The sequence below is a fragment of the Fukomys damarensis genome, unplaced genomic scaffold, assembly GCF_012274545.1.
Source record: "Fukomys damarensis isolate Sample0158 unplaced genomic scaffold, DMR_v1.0_HiC HiC_scaffold_23, whole genome shotgun sequence".
In the NCBI taxonomy this organism is placed as follows: domain Eukaryota; kingdom Metazoa; phylum Chordata; class Mammalia; order Rodentia; family Bathyergidae; genus Fukomys; species Fukomys damarensis.
Genome location: NW_022900935.1, coordinates 34,973,252 through 34,997,006, shown reverse-complemented (window position 1 = coordinate 34,997,006; position 23,755 = coordinate 34,973,252). Strand labels below are relative to the sequence as shown.

Genomic DNA, 23,755 nt, shown 5'->3' with positions numbered 1-23,755 from the left:
CAACCAGACTTTAGCTGTGTGACCTTTCTTGGTGAAGAAATTTAAATTCTGTAGGTCTCAGTTATCTAGTCCCTAAATAAAAAAGGTAACAGTGATACTACATAGATTTGTTGTAATGATTAAATAATATGTAGTAAATAGTTTGCACAGAAAACGTTCCATACATTATCTTTAAGTTACTAATAATTTCCCTACTTAACCCACAAAGTAGAGAAACCCATCAAAGGTTAGCCTCTCATCCCCGGATACACAGCTCATAGTGTAGCCCGGTTCAAGTTTCTATCTTTGTCTGACTCTGCTACCCTTCTGTAGCTCTGAAGGTTTTCTGCTGAGTGGGAAATGGCAAGGTACACACTAGGACAAATGGGGGAAAGATGTCTTACAAGGTCACCTTCATTTCATCCAAAACCAGAAGGATTCTCCCCATCAACCTCGATACCAGCTACCTTTCCAACAGCATAATTAACATTCCCCAGATGTATAATGGGAGATACAGAGTCTCATTTCTGAAATTGGTTGCAAACATACAGGCTCACCTTTTTGTTTTCTTTTTCTTTGTTTGTTTTGTTTTACTTTGCTTTAAATCCTTGAGTACACATGCCTGTCCTTCCATACCTCCTATTTCTCATCACCCATTGCTTCACACATTCCAGTTACCTGCAGGACAATGGAGTTTCTGGTCACTTCCAAAGTCAATGTGTGGCCTCCAGCTAGAAGGTTTGCTGTATGTCTGGGTCTACACCTGCAATTCACTCAAGAAAAGTGGGAAACAAATTGAAAGTGAGCAAGCCACTGGCTGGTTCAGCAAATATCTGAGTTTAGAAGTATTTGAGGTCCCAGTTGGTGTCAGGCAGTGGAACCATATGAATGGTGAGCTGCTGCTACTTGGGTAAAAGCTGTGTGATTACACACAGAGGGAGTCAGCCACTGCCTGCAGTGAGAATTCCCTTAGCACTGAGAACTGCAGTGGCTTCTCCATTCGGCAAACACTGAGAGCCTGCGAGGGAGGATCACTTCTGCACCAGGTACAGAGGTAGGGAAGGGCTGGGCCACAGCCTCCTGCCAAGGGGCTAGAATCACCTCATCTCCCCCACCCCATTTGGGAGTGCCCAACCAAACCCTACTGGGGACAGCCACAGCTTCCCCCAACTCCACAGAAATAAAAATGGCTGAGCTGGGCCATTCTTGTTCAGAGATGCCAAGAGTAATGGTGGCCAAACAGGGTGGGGTGAGGGAGGGTGGGGCTCTTTGAAGGAGACTCTCAACTTGCCCTGCCCCCACAATGGGAAGACAAATTGTTGAGACAAAAGAAGACCTTTCATCTTTATCAAGCTATATCTTTCCCTCCCAGAGCTCTCTCTCCCTCTCTGTCTTCCTCCCTCCCTCTCTCTCTCTGTGTGTCTCCCTCCCTCTCTCTCTCTCTCTCTCTCTCTCTGTCTCTCTCTCTCTGTCTCTCTCTCTCTCTGACACACACACACACACACACACAGGCACACACACAAACACAAACGTGGTTTCTTTCTCCTCGGCACACACACAGCTCAATCTCATGCTCTTTTCTTTTACAAACACACACAGAGGAGCTCAAGTATGTGCATTCTCTGTATTTCACACACACACACACACACACACACACACACACACACCCTGAAGCATGAGTACTCTGTTTCATACACACCCCCACACACATACACAGTCTAATACACAAACCCTCAAGTGTCTGTTTTCTCTCTCTACACACCCATCCACAAGTACACTCCTGCTCACTGACTCACTAACACGCACACAAGTGACCAAGTCTCTGACCCAGGCCAAAGCTGGGGAGGAGAAAGTAGGACAGTGGGCAGATTTGTCAGGAAGGAAGTGGCAATCTGGAGCAGCCGGAGCCACAGACAAAAGCTTTGCCTGTGTTGTAACCCTGCAGATGGTGGGTGTGTCTCAGCTGCCCTGCTCCTAGGCGCCCCTTCTGGTGTACGCCCCCCCTGCACGCCCTGCTGCTGCCCCAGGAAGGGCAGGCATCAAGCACAGCATTTCATTCTCACAGCAAACCCATGAGGACCACAGTACCATCTCTTCTACAGATAAAGAAACCAAGACATAGACAGGGTAAGAGCATTTTCCTAAGACTCCTCTGCCAAGTGACAGTCTGGACCTTGTGCCAGGCCTGACTGACCAGAGCCTCTTCATAAGATGTTCCAAGAGGAGTGACGGAGAGATGCCAAGGGTCAAGACAGCAGCTTGGTGGGGCTGAGGGTAAGGAGGAGGGGAGTAGCCAGAATACATCACCCTTGGCCCTCTTTAATTGCTTTGGGTCCCCTGCTCTCCCTCCCTGGCTCTGCTAACAGCTGCAGTGTGGGACTCATTCCGTTGTAGGCACACTCTATTTCTGTGCATATTTAGAAAGTCAGGTTCACTCAATCATCAGTCATTTGTTTAATGACTATTGTTTTGAGCATTAATCTCTTACAAAGCTAGAACATTCCCTGGGCTCAGGGAACAAGTCTGGGAGGGAGGGACCTGTCTTTCTCGTTCATCTCCATGAACACTGGTGAGTGAAGGTGTCTCCCCTCTTCTATATGGAGCCCTGTGATTTGGACCCCATCTGTCCATGGGTCCTAGAGGAGCTGGGGGGCCTGGTGAGGATGGCCAGCCCAGTTCCACTGCCCGCTCTGGTAGGACTTTTATCAGCTTTCTAGTAGGGCTGTCTCCCCTGGCAGCAGTGACAAATGAAGCAAAGACAAAGGCCTGGGACCTGTCAGCCCTCCTGGCCATCACCCTTGTCCTCAGCCATGTCTTCTGGCAGCCTTGCTTTCCTTTTCTATGTCTCAATAAGGAATTCACTCATTCCCAAGCCGTGGGCAGGATCCCACGCTGCTGTAGCTCCTGTTGACTTTCCCTCCTTCGTGGGCAGTTTCCCTGACCTCAGTTTTGCAAGGAGGAATCTTGGCGATAGACAGATCAGAAGCAGCCCTCCTGGCCCTGAAACCCACCATGGGGAAATGAGGCAGGTTACTCTATCTCTGCAAAGCCCTGATTCCATACTCACAAAATGAGCAGCATATGAGCCTCACAAGGCTGTGTTGGATTAAAAGAATAAGGTAAATAAACTTCCACACAGCATTGGCACAGTCCAGGTATGTAATAAAAGAGTCCACTCTCCATCCTCTCCTAACAGCACTGCTATCCTTTTAAGCCTTCATCCTCATGCAGTAGGTCCCCATCAGCTAGTTTCCTTTCCTAGCCAATTCTTCTACTTCTGTCCCACAGGATTCTCTGGGAGAAAAGACTCTCGAACTGCTACCCATCATCCTCCTGTCTGAAGGGGTGTCAACACTTCCAGTTGTGCAATCCTGCAGGAAATAAATCAGTTGAACCTGTTTTCTTCTCAGTTGTGCTTGACAAAGTAAACGTGTTGTTTGCTTTGGAAATATATGGAACATAAACATCTGTGCTTGCATTCAGTCCTCATAATTTGCCCATGAGGGAGACAGCATCGTTAGCCTCCTGTTAAAAGAGGCAGGAACCATAGCCCAGAGCAGCTCAGTCACATGGTTGACAGCCAGGAGTTGACCACAGTCTGACTCTGGGATCTATTGCTGTTTACATACACACACATACACAGTGTCTCCTGGTCCACCACTAATTTACCCACCCCAATTAGAAAATATTAAATGGAAAATGCCAGAAAGAAGCAATTCATAAGTTTCCCATGGTGCACCATTCTGAGTAGTGTGATGAAATCTTGCACCTGCCCACTCTGTCCCACCCAAGACACAAATCATTTCTTTGTCCCACACAGCCATGCTGCCTGTGCAACTTACCCACTATTCTTTTAGGAACCATCTTGGCTATCAGATTAACCATCACAGTACTGCAGTGCTTGTGCTAAGTACCCATCATGTAGTAGCCAAATACTGAGCCCAAATCCCTGCATCCTTCACTGGACTTCACTGCATCCCATAGACAATGGCCCTCTCACAGCATCACAAGAGGAGGCGGATGAGTACAGTGTGATACGGTACTGAGAAGGAGAGGCCCCATTCACATGATCTTACTGCTCCCCACTAGCCAGCTCCTCCTTCAGTGTGACAGTTCTTGCCACTGTGGTGGTTCCTACATGATGTGGTGAGCCTTTTACCCTTTTCCTGAGGATGAAGATGTCTTCCCTGAAATGATTTTCCCCATGGATAAATTCCTCAGTTGGTCCCCTCGGTCATTTCTTGTATCACCCTGGCACCCCCAGATCAAAGCAGAAGAAAGTGCTTTTCTGGGAAAAATGAGAAATGTTGTTAGAGTGGAAACTAACAGATGTTTAGGAACCAAGTCTTCTGTGCTGGACAAATGGAATACAGCTCCTTGGCTCCTTTTATGGCAGGAGAACATCACTGTTACACTGTGAACAGCACAGTTGAGTATTGGGAAGCCAGACTCTGACATTCTCCATTATGAGTACTTTTGACTCTCCACTCCTTCCTGTAACATCACGAGGTAGAGGAGCCTGGAAAGTGTCATTTCATAAAATATTGGCAAAGACAGTGACCTTAGAGACACTGGCTCGGGGTTGGCCAGTAAGTTTTCTTTCCTATGCCAACACCAAAGGACTAGAAGTATTGCTTGAATGATAGCAGCAATATTTTTAAGACTGTGACTGAGCTTCAGGGCAGGGGTATTAGGATCAATTTAGGGATCTATTTGAGGCCTTATTTTAGTTTCAGTGCTTTGGAGGTTGAACTTGAGACAATGACTCTTATGGAAGCCTTTTATTGGGGAGGGTACTGAGTGAAGGAGGGAGAGGAAAACAGTCTGAAGCAGGGAAAGACAGCTAAGAAACGATGTGTGCTCACACGAGGACCATCTTGGGCTGCTGGATGTGGGTTGAAGCCAGGGATCTGGGATTTTGCACACAGGTGGCAACTCACTGGCTGCAGCCAGTGGAGGTGATGATGATGCAACTCCTCGATGCCCAGAGATTGTGCAGAGATTGGGCTAGGAGGCTTTCTAGGAGAAGGCAGCATTGTGAGCCATTAGTAGCCAGCACCCACAGCAGATGGGAGGTGGGTAACAGAAATGTCCATTCCTTACATAGAATAAAATGATGGCCACTGGTTAGTTAATTATCATACTTCAACACAGCAGCTCATTTTACAGGTGAAAACTCTGACTCCCAGAGAGCAGAGCTAAAATCAAATCCCTTTACATACTGTCCCAGCACTCCCTGGTTCAACCCAAGGCCAGGTTACTTACTGTCTGCCACACCCAGAATACAGCTGGCCCCCTATCCCTACCATGTTGCTGAAGATGTGGTCACCTCTCTCATCTATGCTTTTACTCAGGCTTCTCCTGCTGGGCTGTGTGAGGATTACTTGTTTTGTTTGTTTGTTTGTTTTCTCCTGCCAAGAAATTATACATGCCCAATAGACCCACATCATAGTGTGTGGAATGGGAAGCCCAGTGCTGGTCACCTGTAGGCAAGCAAAGCCCCTTAGAAACAACCTAGAAGGATTCGTAGTCTCAGAGCATGATTGCCAGTAACTTCAGCACCCATAGATTATCAATAATTCCTACACCCTATCACTATAGATCTCTTATAAGTGCTTATAGGACATTATGGACTTCCTGCAGTGTTCCACAGATTACCTGTGATAACTGTGCCACATTAAGTAGCCATTCACTCACCTGTCTATTGAGTGTTTCCTGTGTGCCGGACCACAATGAAAGAAGCAAATGAACAGATATGACAAGGTCCCTGCCCTTATTCTAAGCATGAGAAAGATAATCAATATGCAAGAAACTATTAAATACTAATTCTAGATGGTGCTAAGTGCCATTGCAAGTGAAGCAAAGACTCACATTTCATAGGTCAAGGAAGGCTTCTTTGAGGAGTAACACTCAAGCTAAGATCTGTGGGACAGAGTCGTCTTGGAGAGGGAGCTTTACCCAAGAAACATCAGACAGAGCAAGACTAGCAGTGACATCATTCAGGAGCAGAGCAAATGTCTGCATCAAGGAAATTCAAAGCAAAAGAACAAAGGAGGGGTAAATACAAGAACACTGAGCAAGTAGCGGGGCAAAGAAGTAAGAGTCCTGGCACCTTGCCTAAAGACACCCTCTGTCCTGAGGGCTCTGTGGATAGCCTGAGCCCTGTTATGGATCACCTGTGGGTATGTATACTGTTGTCCCATCTTCCACAGTACCCTCAAAAGCCACCTAGGATTAGAGCATGTCATTATGGTTGCTTGTGGGAACATGGTGTGTCATCCCAAGTCATGGCTGTTGAGAAGACCCAAAGCCATTGATCCCTCCGAGATCCCTGAAGCTTTCCTCCAAGTAGACCCCTTAGACCTAGAGATGCTTTCCGGCTATGAAAGAAAACTTGCTAAACTGCGCTTGCAGTGTCCCTAAAAATTGCTTGGATATTATTTTTTAAACCAAGAGTATCCTCAGGAGCCATTTTTCTTTGACTCCAACTTCCCTCCCTTTTATTAATTAGCATGGTAAATCGATCCCACACAAGGATGCAGTACAAGTGACGGCAGCCAGTTAGAGACATTTCTCCTCCATTCTTGCAGGTTTTGTTATGGCTGCGAGTAACAGAGACTCACAACGGAGTGGCTACTCCTCTCTGGCAGTCAAGTCTGAAGTCAATAATCCTAGGCTGCACTGGCTGCTCTGCTGTACGATATAGGCCACAGCCTCCTGCTCCAGCCACCACATTCAGTTCCAATAAACAGGCAGCCCAAAGAAGGAAAGAAAGAGCAAGGTGGTGCGCTGGTTACAGAGCAGCCAGGCAGCTGTAAAATGCAGTATTTGTCCCAAGTGTTCATGTGTGTGGTGGAATATTCTCTTACTAAGTAAGAAGAAAAAATAAATAATGAAACACCACCCTTACTATGCCCAGTATGGAGATAAATCAGTTGACAAAATCCATATTAGTATAAATAACCCAAGGCAGTAGCTGGTGGCTTTCAAATGTTAAGAAATGGTAAAACTAAAATAAAACAGGGTCCAACTTATTTTTCCAAGTGAGAACATAAAAAAAAAGATTAAACCTATCACCCACTGTCACAATCATCTCATAAAGAGGACTATCACAAAGGAAGTAGAAAAGCCTTACTCTACAAATTTTTTTTTGTTCGTTTTTGTTTTTTGTTGTTTTTTTTTTTTCTTTTTGGTACCGGGATCAAACTCGGGTCCTTACGCTTGCAAGGTAGGAAGCAGAACCACTGAGCTAAATCCCCGGCCCCCTCTACAAATTTTTTTAATGGAGTCAATGTAGCTTGTGTTGAGGTGAGGAATAAACCCATTTTTCTTATTTCACCACAAAGGAATCAAAGCAGCATCACAGGTGAGTATTATTGCTAAATGGTATTGCAAACTGAAGCATTTCTTTAAGACAGTTAATGTTTCCTATTTCTAAAAGCTTTCCCTGAATAGCAACGATAGTCTCCACTCACTCAGAAGGCAGACCATTAACTGGTGCACCTTGACCAGATTCTATTTGTGGCTTTTCTTTTTTATTTAATCAGCAGGGTTGTTTTGTTTTGTTTTTAATTTTTGAATTTGTTGTAAAGATCTACAGCTTAAGAGAGTTCACACTTTTTTAAAAAATTTCAAGCCTGGCATTTCATGGAAAATGAGACACTCTGGCATGCTGGGCCCTGATTTCCACATGGCCACTTCCAGCTGGTCAGAGCCCAGCAGCATCTGCCCCCAGATGGGCAAATGCTTGCCAACTCATTACCGGTCCCACCTGGCCAGCGTCTCTCCTGGTGCTCTCCCCAGGGTTTTGTGGAGATCTGGGTTTGTGACCCTGAAATTAGAGTTACAAATGTGCATATTTCTAAACTTCACACAAACCCAAAAAATAAACATGACCATCCCCAGCCTATAAGATCACAGACAGAGGATGACTTAACTAAGACCAAAGAGCTAATAACCAGGGCCCTGCATATGACCCCAAGTTCCACCTGTCAGCAGGGCTTCCTGCCCTCCAATAGGCCTCCGACAGTCATTTCCATCCCTCTCACAGAGGGAGCTCATTCACCAACTGAGTCATACAAGAACTGGCTGGGAAAAGCTTTGGGTTTCCCGACTCCCTGGCAGGATTCCTTTAGACCCCGCTTTATATTTATTTTAAAGGAGAAAGATCCTCAGCAAGGTTCTGAGGAGGACGTTGTCATCCACCAAGCAGACACAGCAAGCATTTAACAGCTGAAAGCATGCTCACTGGTCTCCTCATTGGCCCTGCTGATCCATGGGATGCAGAAGCCCCATTGCACCATGGGAAGCAGTTTCTGCTCATGGGGTACGGATGCCTGAACAGCCAGCCCAGGGTCCTTGCTGCAGCTACAGAGTGAGACTTAAGGCCTTCCTGACCCACACACCAACTTTAGGCTCTCAGTATCTCCTGGAGAAGGGTTTTCAGAGCAGGAGGTCAAGCTGAACCCATTTAGAGAGAAGCAGTTCTAAAAGAGAGAATTAGGTGAAGCATAAGGCTTTGAGCTTCTCAACTTTGTCACTTTGCCCCCAGAGAACTTCAGGTCAAATAGGAAAACTCATAATCTATCTGCTTCGTTCGTACCGTATACACTCTAGTGTTCTGTTTAAAAAGCCCGTGTACATTTCAAGCATGCTTAACCCTGACATCATCACCTCCTCTGGATCTTTCTGTTTGACAAATGTGATGTGATTGAGATGAGCTGAGGGCTGCAGGCTGGGCGTGAAGGGTCATAGGTGTGTGGGCAGCAATTTGGCACGGCCCTTGCCCACCACCTACTCCCGCTGCAGAGTGGAAGATAACGCAGACACCGGTGGTTCCTCTGGTCCTTCGTTAACTCCATGCCTCTCTCCTAATGTTCCCTCTGCTCTAAGCACCACTGGAGGCTCTAATTCCTGCCTTTACATTCTGGTGGGGAAGGGTGTGTTGTATCCGTGTTCTTTGACCTGTCACAAAGCACCACAAACTTAGTGGCTTAAACAACATGAACATACTATCTCAAAGCTCAGAAGGCAAACATTTGAAATCGGTTACGGTAGGGTAAAATTAAAGTGTTGGCAGTCCCGAGTTCCTTCTGGAGGCTCTAAAACACATGTCCTTGCCTCCCCAGCTTCTAGGAATCCATAAACTCATTCCTGGGTTCGTGGCTCTTCCCTCCATCTTCAAAGTCAGCAGGGTAGAATATTCTCTGTTTTTTGACTCCTGCTTCAGTACTGCTTCAATCCTTACATCCTCTCTTTTTCACTCTAATTCTCCTGCCTTCTTATAAAGACCCTATGCTTACCCTGGTTCCAGCTCAACAAAACCTTCCGCTACTCAAGAAATTTTTTTTTTTAACCATCTAAGGTACTATATGCACAAGTTGTGGGGATTAGGACGAGACATAGGCATATTTGGACCCTCAGCCTGACACAGGGACAGACAGTAAACAACTAAATCAATACACACCCATGCACACACACACACATACATGATCAAGGCAGGCAGTGATACGTGAAGTACAGGGCGAGGGCACAGAGCATGACAGGAGCAGCTGTTTAGGTAGGAGATCCTCCAAACAGGTAATATTTGTAGCTGATTAGAGTGAGAGGATGGGTCCTGGGAATACCTGCACGGTGGGGCAGGAAGCTGAGGCGTTAGTGGGAATGGTAAATGTGGAGATGCTGAGCCATGACTGCACGGACACTGAAGAGACTGTATTAGCCCAGGGGAGGGTGCGTGAAGTCATGTGTGGAACTGGGCTTTTGTTCCTCCTGGGCTGGGAAGACCATAGAGGATGTACAGCAGTGGAAAGATGTAATCTTATTAACATTTTTAAAAATGGCCTGGCTATCATGAGAACTGACAGGAGCAGGGGCAGGAGTAGAAGGAGCAAGGCCTTCTGAGGGCTGCTGCTGTCCACAGGGAGATGGTGGATGTGGAGGTGGCAGTGGAGGCTGAAAGAGGTGTTCAAAGTGGAGATCACAGGGAAGGGTCAGCCTGCCTAGTGTACCTGGGAATAGGCTGTGGAGACAGAGAGAGATGCATCTGAGGGATTCATTGGTCTTGAGTCTGACTGGTGCTAGAGGTAGGTGTCCTGCAGTTCTAGAGAGACAAATAAACTACACTCACAAATTTCAGCATAACCTCATGGTTGAAAAGTAGACTTCATTCACTAGAATAATGAACATTCTTTTGTTCATGTAATCGGACGCGTGCTGTTATTCTTCTCTCTAAATGAAGTGTCCAGACTAGGGAATCTTGGGTCTTGACATTGATAGAGCGATGAGCATCCTGGGCACCCTCCAAGATACAACTCTTCAGGCTGAGGCAGCCAAGGTGGAGATGGGGAACTTGCTGCTGAGTGTGGCCCTGGCTCTTACCTGGGAGATGTAAGCGCCTGAGTCTAGGAAGCCAGAAACGTGGACAGACGTGTGAGTCCAGACAGCTGAGCAGAATTCTCATGAATGGTGCACTAACATGTTCTAGCACAGGCCCAGGTGTGGGCGAAGGCTGGGGGTTGCTGGATAAGAATCTGCAGTCCAGGACTTCAAAGTCCGAAGGAAGGCACAAGCACTGTGAGTCCTGGTGGGAAGTTACAGATGTGAGGGTTTTGTCCCTGCCTCCTGGCCTACCAATGTGTGGCCTTGAGCCGCTGTGTGTCGTCTCTGAGACTGGTTTCTCAGCTCTGAAATAGGGGTGATATTCTGGGGATAGAGAATTCTGCTCAGCTGTCTGGACTCACACTTCTGTCCACGTTTCTGGCTTCTTAGACTCAGGTGCTTACATCTCCCAGGTAAGAGCCTCCAAAGACCAAGGCCCAAGTCTAAGAAGGAGAGCAGATCTACAGCAATTTAGACCAATCAGTGGAGAGGGTTCCTGAGTGCCAAGGGCTGGGAACCGGAAGAATCACCTCTAAGTAAATGTACCACAGGAAGCTCATGCCCAGGGCCCAGCAGTTAGAGGGGGGCCCATTATATACTCATTCCTGAGGCTGTTTGCAAACAGTGATGAACTTGGACCTGCCGGAAGAAGGCTATTTGTACAAATGCAATAGGGTCTCTGTTTCCAACAGTTTCATCATAGATTTAAAGCATATGCTGAAGTGGCCAAGATATTTTAATATCTTTAATATCTGGAGTAAAAACAATAGTGAGGCTTTGTTTCTAAGTTGTTGTTGTTGTTGTTGTTGTTTACATAATGCTTAGATTTTGCAAAATACACAGTTTGTTAAAGTAATATGTTACATTCCTTTTACTTCTAGAATTGTCAACATGGTTTCATGTTACTTTGTTTAATCTTCACAGAAAACCGAGTGGCTACCCTGAATTTCCAGACAAGGGCATCAGGATCTATTTCTTTGTCAATGGCAAGAAAAAGGAAATACATGAACCACTGTATAAGGAACTGTGACTTTTCCCTGCTTAGCGTGCGTTTATTATTTCAGGGGAGTTTCCAGCTTCTAGTCAGGGCATTATAAAATGCAAATACCTACACTGGCTAAGCAGAGAACAAGAGGTATAAATAGGTTAGGTGTACGGTGGTAGAGAGTTGAGACCTTGCTGGACTGGGGAGTGTAAGGCATTCCTAAAGGCTTTCACATTGCAACCTATATTTATAACTTGAATTTTGTGACTTACAATTTTATCGAGGCAGAATGAAGCCCAGTAGCTCCTTTCTTCAGAATAACCTGAATGTAATAGGAGTCACAGACTTCCCTAATTTGACACATAGGAAACTGAGTTGACTTCAGGTTATCAGAGGAAGCAGTAGACTATAGAGGTTAGGAGCACACATTTAGAAGTCTAGCTGACTTGATATAGGACCCTGGATTTGGGGCACATGTAGTGCTATTAGATTGAAAAGTTGCTTAACTTCACTGAAGCTTAGTTTTCTGTCCTGTTTAATAGGAATGATAATATTCACTTAAACAGTTGTTTCAGTACTAAATGCATTCATATGTGTATTTAGCTGAATATCTGGCATATCACAAGTATTAATAAACTGTGATTTGTTTTGATGTTTGTTATAGCTTGTATCTAGATGTCCCCCAAAGCCTCATGTGCTCATAGGTGGGGCTTTTGGAAGATGGCTGGATCTAGGGTGTGTAAATATGGATTAAGGGTGTGTAATAACTAAATTAGTTCACTGATTGGATTACCACAGTTCTGGGTGTAGATGATGGGAAGGCATACCCTGGGTGTAGGTGGTACCATCCAATAGTCTTATAGGCTGAATGGGATAAAAGAGAAAAGAAGGCTCACTGCTTGATGCTTCCTGTCTACCCTGCCATGGACTGTTTCTCCTCTGCCATGCCCCTCTTCCATGCCACCCTGCATTGAAGCCTAGTGACTATGGACTGAAACATCTATAAACCAAGAGCTAAACTAAACTTTTCCTCCTTTAACTCATGGATATTGCTTACCTTGTCCCAGCATTGAGAAAATAACTAAGACAATATTACTAATAAAAGGAGAATAGTTCAAGTCTATTCTATGCACATGTTTGTACCCATGGCCTTTCACGCCATTAGGTAAGAAGATTCAGACTCTTTACTGAAAATTCCTGCAGGATTTTCCCAGTGATGAAGCCCAAGCCCAAGGGAGCAATACATTTCTCTCTTTTCTAAAATATCTGTTCAGCAGGTTGGTTTAATGACCAGAGAACAGATATAAATTTGCATATATAAGAGAGAAAATCATAGACTGTCAGAGCTGGAGGTGACCTTACTTTTCAGATGAAGAAGCTGAAACAGAGAGGTTACATTTTATTGTGTACATATTCTTTTTCATATATATTATTTCTATCACATATAGTATATGTGTGCTTGTGTAGTGGGCATGGACATATTATGCATACATATTCATTGTTCCCAAGGACTGGGATGTGATCTAGAGTAGAGACTTCTTTGTCTGGGAATGTACCTGGCTATGATTTAGGGTAGATCAGCTGCATATAGGACAGAGGAGGATGAAGCAGTCTTGGCCATCCAGCAGTTTTTGTGTCCCCTGTGTCACAGGCTCTTCTATACCTGACAAGCCTGATTCTCAACTCTCTTGTGTTTCTCCTGGGTGACTGTTGCCCTTGTCAGTGGAATCTGCTACCCCTAAATGAACTCTTCTATCAAGGACCTGTGATCCACTGCTTTGCAGCCTACGCCTCTCTTGTGCTGATATCTTGCTCTCATGTGTGGTTAATCCCACCTTGTTTATTACTCCTTTAATGTTTATGAGATCACCGGAGAAAGAGGAAATCGTTGTGTATGGCACAAGGAATTTCTTTACACAAGCAACAGACATTTGAGTGTTCTGTGCAGTTTGAACTGGGCAGGGCTGAGCTCAAACTGAGAGGACATCCTGTAGGGTGATGAATGGTCAGCCAAAGACGAAGGGGTTATGTCTCAGGCCAGCAATTCCTTGAAAAACTAGAAACAACTTTTGGCTACGCCCTCAAGGTCAAGTTAAAAATCTGTTATATGCATAAAAAGATGTCAACATACTGCATACACACGTACAAATAAAAAAGATTTTATGACATGTGGCTAACATAACTAGGTAGTAATAATTCTTAAAATAGAAAAGGTAGGGATAAATAACAGGCCTGAAGAGAAGAGAATGAGTTCATTTTGGCTATTAAAATCATATTGGGCCTTTTTGAAACTGAGGATTATACAGGAAAACTGAAGATGACAAAAATAAATAAAGTGTGATTAGTAGGGGATGTAATTGGAGAAATGTTTATAACCTAATTTTTAAATTTTGGACGGTGACCAAGTATGAACACACACAACTAAACACAAGATCAAAAAAGGATACTTTTAATTTGATACATTATGTTGTTTTTTAATATGCAATGTAATTTAAATAAAATTCTGCTTACAACCCATGAAACTGACTTAATAACTTACCAAGAAAAACACTGGGCTACGAGGATTGGCTAACCAGATCTGCAGTTAAGAAAGTATGACATGACTATGGTACCCATATTTGTCAGTCAAGATATAGGGAGCAAGTTGTAAACATTTAGAAAAAAACCCATTGTCCAGTGATACTAAGTGAAGAAAGAAGTCACCAGGAAAAGTGCCGTGACTTAACATTATGCATAAGGAAACTAATAATTGCACAAGTGTGAAAAGAAAATTAATGAGTAGCTAAATTCTGTTGTCCTTAAGGGTCCTCAGGAAACCCATTGGCTTTTGGCAACATTGAGATGGATTCTCGTGCAAACACTGGCCATGGAAAGAAGTGAATTTGCACTTAGACCTTTTAAAAAAGCATCAGTAAAGGCTTTTCTTCTTGAAATAGGGCTGCAGCATCTTCTCTCTGGAGCCAACTCCTAATTAAAATACTGCTTTAAAGAATGGATCGTGCCTTTCTTCCCTTCCATGTGTCTGGGAAGGGCAAGACCCTTCACATAGTTTCTAGGTAAGTGGTCTTTTTTAAAGAGTCCTGTGATCTACTCTCCATTCTGTTTGCATTTTATTTAGCACCATGGATCCTCTATCTGCAACACCCTTCAAGACCATAGAAAAATGTGGAGATGAGCAAGATCATTCCTCCCCTCCAGGTACTCACCCCTCTATCTTGGAGGAAGATAGAGACACAAACAAACACCTCTGGGAGGAGGTCAACTATGAGACATGCTCCATTAGGCCTGCAAAGGACAGCTGGAGGTCAGCAGGAAGAAAAGTTACTTCAAATCACCCAGCAAGGCTCAGCTCTTCCTCCAGTACTGTCTCCCAGGACCACTTCGGCTAAAGCGAAGCACCACCATATCTTATGAGCTCTATCCCATTAGCTTGTTCTTCTGGCAATTCTTATCAAGAATTACTTCTATTATTTATTTTAGTGAATAATAAGCATGCTATATCTTCTACATAATGTAAGGTCAAAACAACAACTGAAGGCATGTTACCTTTGTGTCATAAATGAAATGTCGAGGCTCAGCGAAAAGGCAACTGGTATCAAGCTAAGCTCTGGAGCCTAACCTGGACCAGCTCCTCTGTCCCCACTTCCAGAGCTCACTTCCCACCCACTCACCTTGCATGCATGCATTCTGTGTGTGCACCCAGCTTGTATACATTGAAGTCACACCATGAGGGACAGAAAGCAGCAGCACTTGGCTTGTTCGGGGCAGTGGAGGCTCCCGGCTTCGCAGGGAGATGACCTTGCTGACCTTGAGACAGTGATGACTCTAGCTAGAGGAGAGAGTATCAGCATTCACAGAAAGATTCGGGGATGGGGAGCACAGCGACAGCAGGGTTTAATACTGTGCCCACATTTCTGATGAATATGCAAATGTGGCCGGTACCAGAAGCAGGAGGCGAATAACATTTACTGAACAGCAGTGTTAAACCACTTTGAAAGGGGTGTGTCAGAAGCATGGTAATGAAATTAATCTTTTTCACCTGTGAATTATCAGGGGCTTTGGGTTCCATCCAAAAATGTCTGACTTCCATTTGCTTTGCTTAGAGCCGCTTGCATAAACTTGATCTTAATGGAGAGTGAGGCTTCAGAAACTGACAAAACTAGGAAGGGGCAAAAGACACAACTGTAAATTTGTCCAAAGAAGGGGCTATAGGATAAAGGCACTTCAGTTGTGTCTGCCCGTCCAGGATGACTGTTCTGGGGCATCTTAAGGGCTCTTGTGGGCCTTGCTAAACTGATTTATCAGAGAAGATCGGTCATGGTGAAGGGTCACAGCAATTACATCAGGCCTCTTACTGTCTGGCAGGAGAGGGCAGAGTGGAGGTGTGGTGTTTAAGTGTGCAAGGGAGACTCTGTCTCTTCAGGGACAGAGAAGACCAATGGCTGCCTCTGAAAAGAATTCTAGACCAGATCTCAAAACAGAGGTGAACAAAGATTATGTATGGACAGGCAGGCTATGTGCTGCCCCCTGGGACACAAACAAAGGCAGTACGGGGTTCATTTAGGGGCTGCGCACATTCCATCCAGGAGTCCCTCATTTATTCACTCAATCTGTATGGTCACCTCTTTTTAGGCCCACCTTGCACTCCTGTCCATTTCTTCTGGAAACAGCACTCCAGCTTCCTTTTGAGGGCCTGCTTTTCCCCCCTGAGAAGCACTTGGAAGATGCTTTGCCCTCCCAGTAGCTGAGTACAGTAAGTCCCTGAGTTAGGAACGAGTTCTGTTCTAGGCGAACATTCATAAGTCAGATTCCTTCCTAAGTCCGACAAAATGAGCCTTATACAGGACACCTGTGAAAGTGTGCAGCTCCAAAGTTCATAAACCGGGGACTTACCATATGGGACCTGAGTTAGTCCAATCAGACCTTTCATAGCACACAAATCTAGAATGGTGTTCATCAAGGTGGAAACATTGGAATAGATTCTGCTAGGTGTGCTCCATCTTTTCTGCTTCTTACGTCTTGAAATCTGCCCTAGTTTCCACATTTCCATAAGTCCGGTCCTGGGGCCTTATTGCCAACACTGAACTAACTGGTGTCCTCCCCATAAGTTCATGATTCTGTTTAACTTATGGAAATGCATTTCTGCTCTTTGCAGGCAATCCTAATGTGCATGCCCTCATCCGTTAATTCATGGTCTTCATCATTCACCAGGCATGGGCTATCAGGATGAATTGGGCTCTGCATGTAAGTGTCTCACTCCCTAGAGAGAAAATAAGCCAGTGGCTCCCTATATTCAACAGGATCTGGGCTAAATCAGGACAAGAGCAGAGGACATAATAGAAACAGTGCCAGTGAAACTCGATTCTCCATTCTCCATTCTCATGAGGGTATGAGAAAGCTTCCCAGGGGTCCTGGCATGGAGCCGAGTGTCCAAAGGGTGAATGTAAGAATGCCATGCACAGAATTTAGGAAGTACCTAGGAGTGGAAATCACAGACATAAAAGATAGAAGTAGGATCAGAGCCTCCATTATGATATTTGTAGAAGAAAAATGATAAATAAAGGCCCATATTAGCTATGCTGCATTCAAAGGTTGGCAGAAATTTTCTATGCAATGCATTTTGAGTACCAAAGTGTTAAAGGACTTTCCCAAGCCCCAGAAGTATATAAGATACGCTTCTAATTCCATCTCCCTTATACCACGGCGCATTTCTGCCAGGATCAAATGGAACCGAAACTACTTTTCTCTTTGTCTCCCTCTCTAAACTAGGCCAGGCCTCATAATGAAAGGTGACATGTGGCTCATTTTCATTTCTCTTTTGAATCCTTAGAAATTAGCAGTGCCTGATACACAAAGAAAAATCAGTGTGTTTGTGGAGTGATAGAATCGACAAATGTTTATCAATAATAAAACAACTGCCAACATTTGGAGAGATTGGATCTCATGAGTCCCCAAGTTCACATCGGGACCACAGAGACCCTTACTTTTCCTAATTTGGAGAGCATAGTGGGTCTGATTATTAGCAGCCTTGTTTTTCAAAGAAAGAAAGCAGGGGTGAAGAGAGGGTAGGGGTTAGGGGAAAAAATGAGAACCAAGACCTGTCATGTAAAGGTACAAGATCCCAGTAATGAATGTAACTGTACTGTATACCTACAATGTACCAATAAACTCAATAAAAAAAAAAAGAAGAAAGCAAAGCTAGGGAATTTAAGAAATTTAAATGCTGGCCAAATTATGGAGACCTGAAAAGCACACTGAGGAGCTTGCAGTGACTCCCAGGAAGCAGAGACCCTAAAGATAGATAAACTGATAAACTCTTCATCAACCAAAGGGTGGCCTTATGCATGCAGAATTTTCTCTCCTGTAATATTGGTGAATAGAGAAATTGAGACTGTACACATCGAAAGAGATATAGAGAAAAAATAGCACAGGTAACTAGGCATCATTAAAAAAAAGAAAAAAAATTTAATTAAAATTAAATGTCCACTGTAAGAGGAAAAACTGTAGTGAGCAACAAATACCCACCGCCTTGTTTAATCACCTGTGATGAATTATAATTAGGATTTGAAAATTATTGAACTTCTTTCCCCCTGTTCACCTTGGCACTCTGAAGGTGAATTTCAAAGTGCGCAGGAGGAATGAATATTAAAAAGTTTGTTTTATACTTGAGCGCCGGAGCTCCCATCTCATTTTTCCATTAAAGCTCAACTTTTGAAATTTTTCTGTGCTTTGCAATAATTACATCTTCTGCCTGACAACTCATTACATAACAATGCTTATGCTAATGCGATTCTGTAGGCCCTGGGAAAGTAGAACTATGGCTTTTCAGAGATGGGTTTAGAGGGCCTTTCTTGCTGGCCCAGAGGGGCCCTGACTCCACCCATCCCCGCCTGGCTTCCCCAAGTACAAGTGCCTTGTCTTGAAAGGTCTGGCTTCTCTCACAGTCTCCAGACAAGTAGGTTTGGCTATGGTACTATTGCTTCCAGGTACCTGGTAGCTGGTTTATTTATTTAAAATCATGCTTTGTTCTAGAAAGGCTGGAAATAAAATTATTTGTGAAAAGTTTGCTGTTTCAACAATGGGACAAGGCCATTTGTCTCACTCAGCCCCCCAACCGAGTGACATTTAATTTTTTCTCAGTACTTGGCTGTGTTGTGATCGATTCAATGTAGAGGTGTTACCGAGTCCCTATCCTGTGCCAGGCCCTCAACTGCAGGAGGAAGATGGTGGTGACAGGGCTTCACTAGAGCTGCCGCTGCCCCTGGGGAGCTTCCATTTTTGCAGGGGATGCCCATACATTAGTGGAGCAAGACAGTGGCCCTCCACTGGGACTTTCTTCTCCGAATAGTAGGATCACTACAGGAGCAGAGACTCCCAGGTATGGTGGGGTGGTGGGGTAAAGCTTTCCCGGCAAGTATCAAGTGTGAGTTTGGATTTGAGACTAGAAGCACAAAGCTTGGTGGGCCAGAGGATGTGGGTTATTGGATGATGAAGACAGAGGAAATGAATTAGTGAATGCTGTGAGCATAGCAAGGACAGTAGAGTTCAGGAAATAGAAGTCGCTCTGCCGTGATGAGCACTGCATCTGGGAAGGGACCCTGGGTATAGACTCAAAGTCCGGCCTTCACCGGGGGGGGGGGGCCTCATACCAGTTCGATGCTCAGGGCTCCAGGTGGGGTTTGGAATGGGGGAAGTGTTACTTCACTTAAAACCTTGACTGACATGCCCAATGGATGGCTGGCCAGGCGTGTGCTCACCAGGTGTTCTAGGCATTGTTACCATACTGAATCATCACACTGCTATCGGGTAGGATTGTCTCCATTTTACATTTCAGAACACTGAGGCTCAGCTGTTTTGGAGCTTGTCCAAGCCCAAGGCTGCTTGTCAGTGACAGAATCGATTTATTCTCAGGTCGGGAGAACCATGCCATTCCAAGTCCACACCTCGCCCTCCACCAGGCTATTTCCAGCCCTTCTGCAGAAGTTGCCGAAGACATTCATCAGCTTTCCCAGGGCCCACTGGAGAGGAGGGTGGCGTGTGCAGCCACCTGCTTTAGGAAACCTCTGCTCCAGTAGAGTTTAGAGGAGCCAGCGCTCCACAGAGCTTTGGGAAAAGTGTTTTTGGTCCAGCCTCTGCCACCTGCGCACAGGTCATTTAACTTCAGCTCAATTAGAGAAAGAATTGTTAAACTTTGTCCTTAGAGGAAGAAGTCCAAATCAAACAGGAAGAATCTTGATGGAAACTTTGTCTCTCGTAGCAAGGAGAGGCTTTAACTTACAAGCAATCTCTCAATCAGCGACTGTGAATGACACAGTTAGCCTTGGGAGCTGGACAGAATTTAGCAAGCCGAGGTGGGTGAGTGGGGGGTCAGAAAACATTCCCAGAGGGACACAGCAGAAAGGTTTGGAGGGGTGTTTGTTTCTAGGAGAACCTCTGAGGCCTGCGAGGCAGCTAGGTAGTAGGATCCAGGTCCTGTAAGAGGAAGCCTGAACAGCAGGACAACCTTCAGCAGCCAGGTGAGCTTGTTCTCTGATTCCGCCTCCCCTCCAGGCTGCTGGGTTCCTGGTAGCAAGTGAATACCCCGGCCAGGCTACCTTGACTCCTTCTTCAAAGCCCTCTGGGGCCCAGACCCCAGCCAGGAAGCTGCCTTCTGAGCTCCCACTTCCCACGCAGAGTCTCCTGCAGCCCCTCAGGTACCCACACTGTGCTTCATAGAGGCGGTGTCTTCTTCCCCGCATTTCACGAAGAGTGCCTGGGAACAGATCTACACAGTGTGCATCCTTGCTATGAGCTCTGTCCTGTGCTGGGTAAGCCAGGGATTGTGCTAAGAGCTTTCTATAGAATATGAGATTGGTAGCAGTTTCATTTCTAGTTAATAGACAAAGGACAGAGGCTCAGAGAAATTAAGTGATTTGCTGAGGGACACCCAGCAAGAGAGAGATGGAGTCAGGATTATCCCTGACTGTGTACTAGCAACAACACCCAGGGGCCTATTTAAAATTTAGATTCCCCACCCCAGGCCTGCTGGATCAGAAAATATAGACTTTTGAAAACCTTTTTTTTTTTAATTTTAGACCGTGTGACTTACACGCACATTTTAAAGTACGAAGACGCTTTGATCTGGGAGACTAAAAATAAATAGTTTGCTGAATGAGCTACTGATCTAATTTTGCATCCTCGCTTCATTGCTTGCTTGCTATATGGCTAGGGAAAAGCAGCACTGCTAATTCCTGTTTTCCTTTTCTGTAAGGAGAAGATGAAAGAATCTGCGCAGAAGTAGCAGTGAGGATACAATGGGCTCCTGTGTTCAGAGCTGGCCCGTTCTAAGAGTGTGACAGAAGTTTCCCGCTATTGTCAGTCACCCCCATTTTACTCCTGCCTTGGCTCATAAAATGCAAAATGAAGGTGCTGCCCAGGAGGTGCTCTGATCTGGACTTTGGAGCCTTGTGTGTGGATCCTAGGAACCTTAGGGAGAAATGCCATGGGGGCCAGAGGTTAGAGATATGTTACTTCATGCTCGTTAGTTGTCCCTCCTCCCACACCCACCTCTGTATCAAACTGCAGACAAAGCATTTTGCCTCTTGCCTTTCTTCCCAGTGTTACATAAGCAGCAGGGATTTTTTCCCCTGGTTGACTCTTGCTGTCCTTGTTCACAGCTCTGACTCCTGCTTTCTCATTTTTCTGCAAAAGATTTCAGAAAGAAGTGCATGTTGATTTGCTGTATGGCTTCTTGATTAGATGGCAGATTTGTAACAGGGGTGGATGTGACAATCAGGCAGGCTTTGATTAGACCTTTCTGATATGTAAATCCAGGTGGATAAGATAAGTGGCGTTAGGCTAGGGCTGGCTACAAAGGTAGGAAGAAATCCCAGGTGACTGGAATTAAAGAACTGTCTGAGCGGTGTTTGGTGAGAATGATGTGAATTTCAAAGAGCCTGGGATAAACACTCACTTTCAGATGGGCTAATTTATGCAGGAAGTCATTTGAGAAGCCATTCTCTCATCCCAGAGAGTTCATAGAAGCCAGCAAAAAATGGTCACACACTGGAGTGTAAACATTGGTAATTGGTAATTAATGGGCACACCTACAAGGAAGGCATATGCCAAATTAAATTGATTGCTTGAATCCCTCATTGATTCATTAAATAGTGTGTGTACTTTTTGAGCTCCTATTTTCTCCAGGCACTGTTTTAGGCACTGAAGATTCAGAAATGAAATAGGACAAGATTCAGCCTTGGGAGAGCCTGTAAATGAAGGAAATGCACACTGGATGGAAAATAACCTCGTTCTTTCCTTTCTTCTTTCATTCATTCTTTTGATTCTTGCTCTGGTGGGACCCTGGCTTGGGCTGGAGGAGCCTCGGCAGGAAGAGAGACCTAATCTCTGTCCTCCTGGGACTCCTGCTCCTGTAGGCATTGTTCCAGGCCCAGTGCTCAGACAGAAAACCCTGGTAGACAAGCAATCTGCTCTTAAAAACTGTCACGATTGGATGCTTATATAGAGACAGCATTAAACAAATAGGTGCATGGTTAATTAATTATACTAATTGTCCTGAGTGCTAGGGAAGAGAATCTAATCTTGTGGTAGAGTACCCTGAGAAAACAAAGCAGGGTGACTTCCCCAGGAATTCAGACACATCTCCCCAAGGAAGTTACACCTGAGATGAGCAGTGGTTGGCCAGGTATAGAGCAGGGGGAATGCTGGAGAGGGGCCTGGGGGTAACAAGATGGCACCTGGGAGTAACTAGCTCGGCTATGCTGAGGGCGCTTAATCACCTACATGGTGGCAGACCATGTGAATAAAGGAAAAGGTGAAATGACAGTCAGGAATTGGGCGGGCCACATTATACCCAGGGTTTATATCACATTGAGCAATTTTGAATAAACATCAGGCCTCTTGACAATTTTCTGTGGCTGGGCAATACCATGGCAGAACACAGGTCAGAAGATGATGTGAGTGACGTTGTCCCTTGGGGGTGTGTGGGAAGAGCTTCCTCCCCAACATGACTACAGGATCATAGGACAGGGGCAGGGCCAAAACCTGTTAGAGCAGAGAGTTTGCAGAGGAAAACAAAGCAAAGAGCATGGCTTTGGAGTGGAGGGACCTATATCTGGGTCTTGGAACTGATACTCATTTACTTCCTGTGTGACCCTGGACCAACCATGACTATCACTAAGGCTCACTGAGAAGGAAAGCTCAATGGTTCTTTGTGGGAAAGAATTTCCCAAGTGCTTACCATACCCAATATGCTCATTTTCCTTTCTATAGCTGTAAATTAACCTAGCCGCAGCCCTTGAGCAGGGTTAGAGAGGGGTATTCAGGAACGCTTCCAAAATGACATTTCCAAAGTGTCTGTCCAGTATTTATTTAGTGGAGATGGAGGGAACTGATTTTTTATGGGTATTTTTTTTCTTTTTATTGAGTTTATTGGTACAATCTAGGTATACAATACAATTACATTCATTATTGGAATCTTGTGACTTTACATGATAGGTCTTGGTTCTCATTTTTCCCCTTGTCCCTGCCCTCCCTTCACCCCCTCCTCCCCTTCCCATTTACAAACACTTTATTTCCATTTTTTCAATTTATCACATTTTTTCCCTCTACCTTATGACCTTTCCCCCACCCTTCCCACTTTCCCCTCACCTTTAGCCCTTTACTTCCTATTTCACATTATTAATTATCTTATTAGGATCCTGTGTGCTATTATAGTTTTTCACACCAGAGAAACTATTTGGTATTTCAGTTAAAGAAATCTCTGTATGAACATTAAAAATAGGGAATCCTAAAATAAAACTAAAAAGGAAAGTAAAAGAGAAAAGGCAATGATGTAAGAATAAAATAATCCTTAATTCTGAAGATGAAAATGGTCCCTGAACATATTTAAATTGCTTCTTGCTCTTGTGGTCTTATCTTATTCTTTTTTTTTTCATTTAGAGAATACTTTATTAGTTTCTGTAATCAAACCCACGTAGATATGACCTTACATATTTAATACAGTCTGTTACCTCTATACAAATGGAAAAAAAATTAAATTAAATTTAAATTTAAATTTAAAAACATTAACGACATTTCTAGACTAATATGGCTGTCAATTTCTGTATAATGCCAACTCAACACAGTAAATTGGGATAACACTTTCCAAAGTTGACAGCACAGTTAAAGTTTCCAAAAATTCAAATTATATATATGTATGTATATATATATTTATATTTATATAAAAAGACCAATAATAGCAGTATGTTATGCATCAATAGCATCAACAGCTTTTCCAGGTTCTGCAGTCATCTGAACAAAATTATAGACATTCAGCAGATTCCATTAAAAAAACAAAAACAAAAAAACAAAGAAAAGAATAATATCCAGAAAACAGCAAAGTTCTGTTGCTGTTGTGGTACCTGGCCCCATTTT

The 23,755-nt window shown here is 44.4% G+C and overlaps 1 protein-coding gene across 10 annotated transcripts in view; it reads left to right on the top strand.

Moving 5' to 3' along the window:
- Positions 1 to 23,755, top strand: part of Dab1 (DAB adaptor protein 1) — a 768,539-nt gene that overhangs the window by 221,934 nt on the left and 522,850 nt on the right. The window lies entirely within an intron of this gene.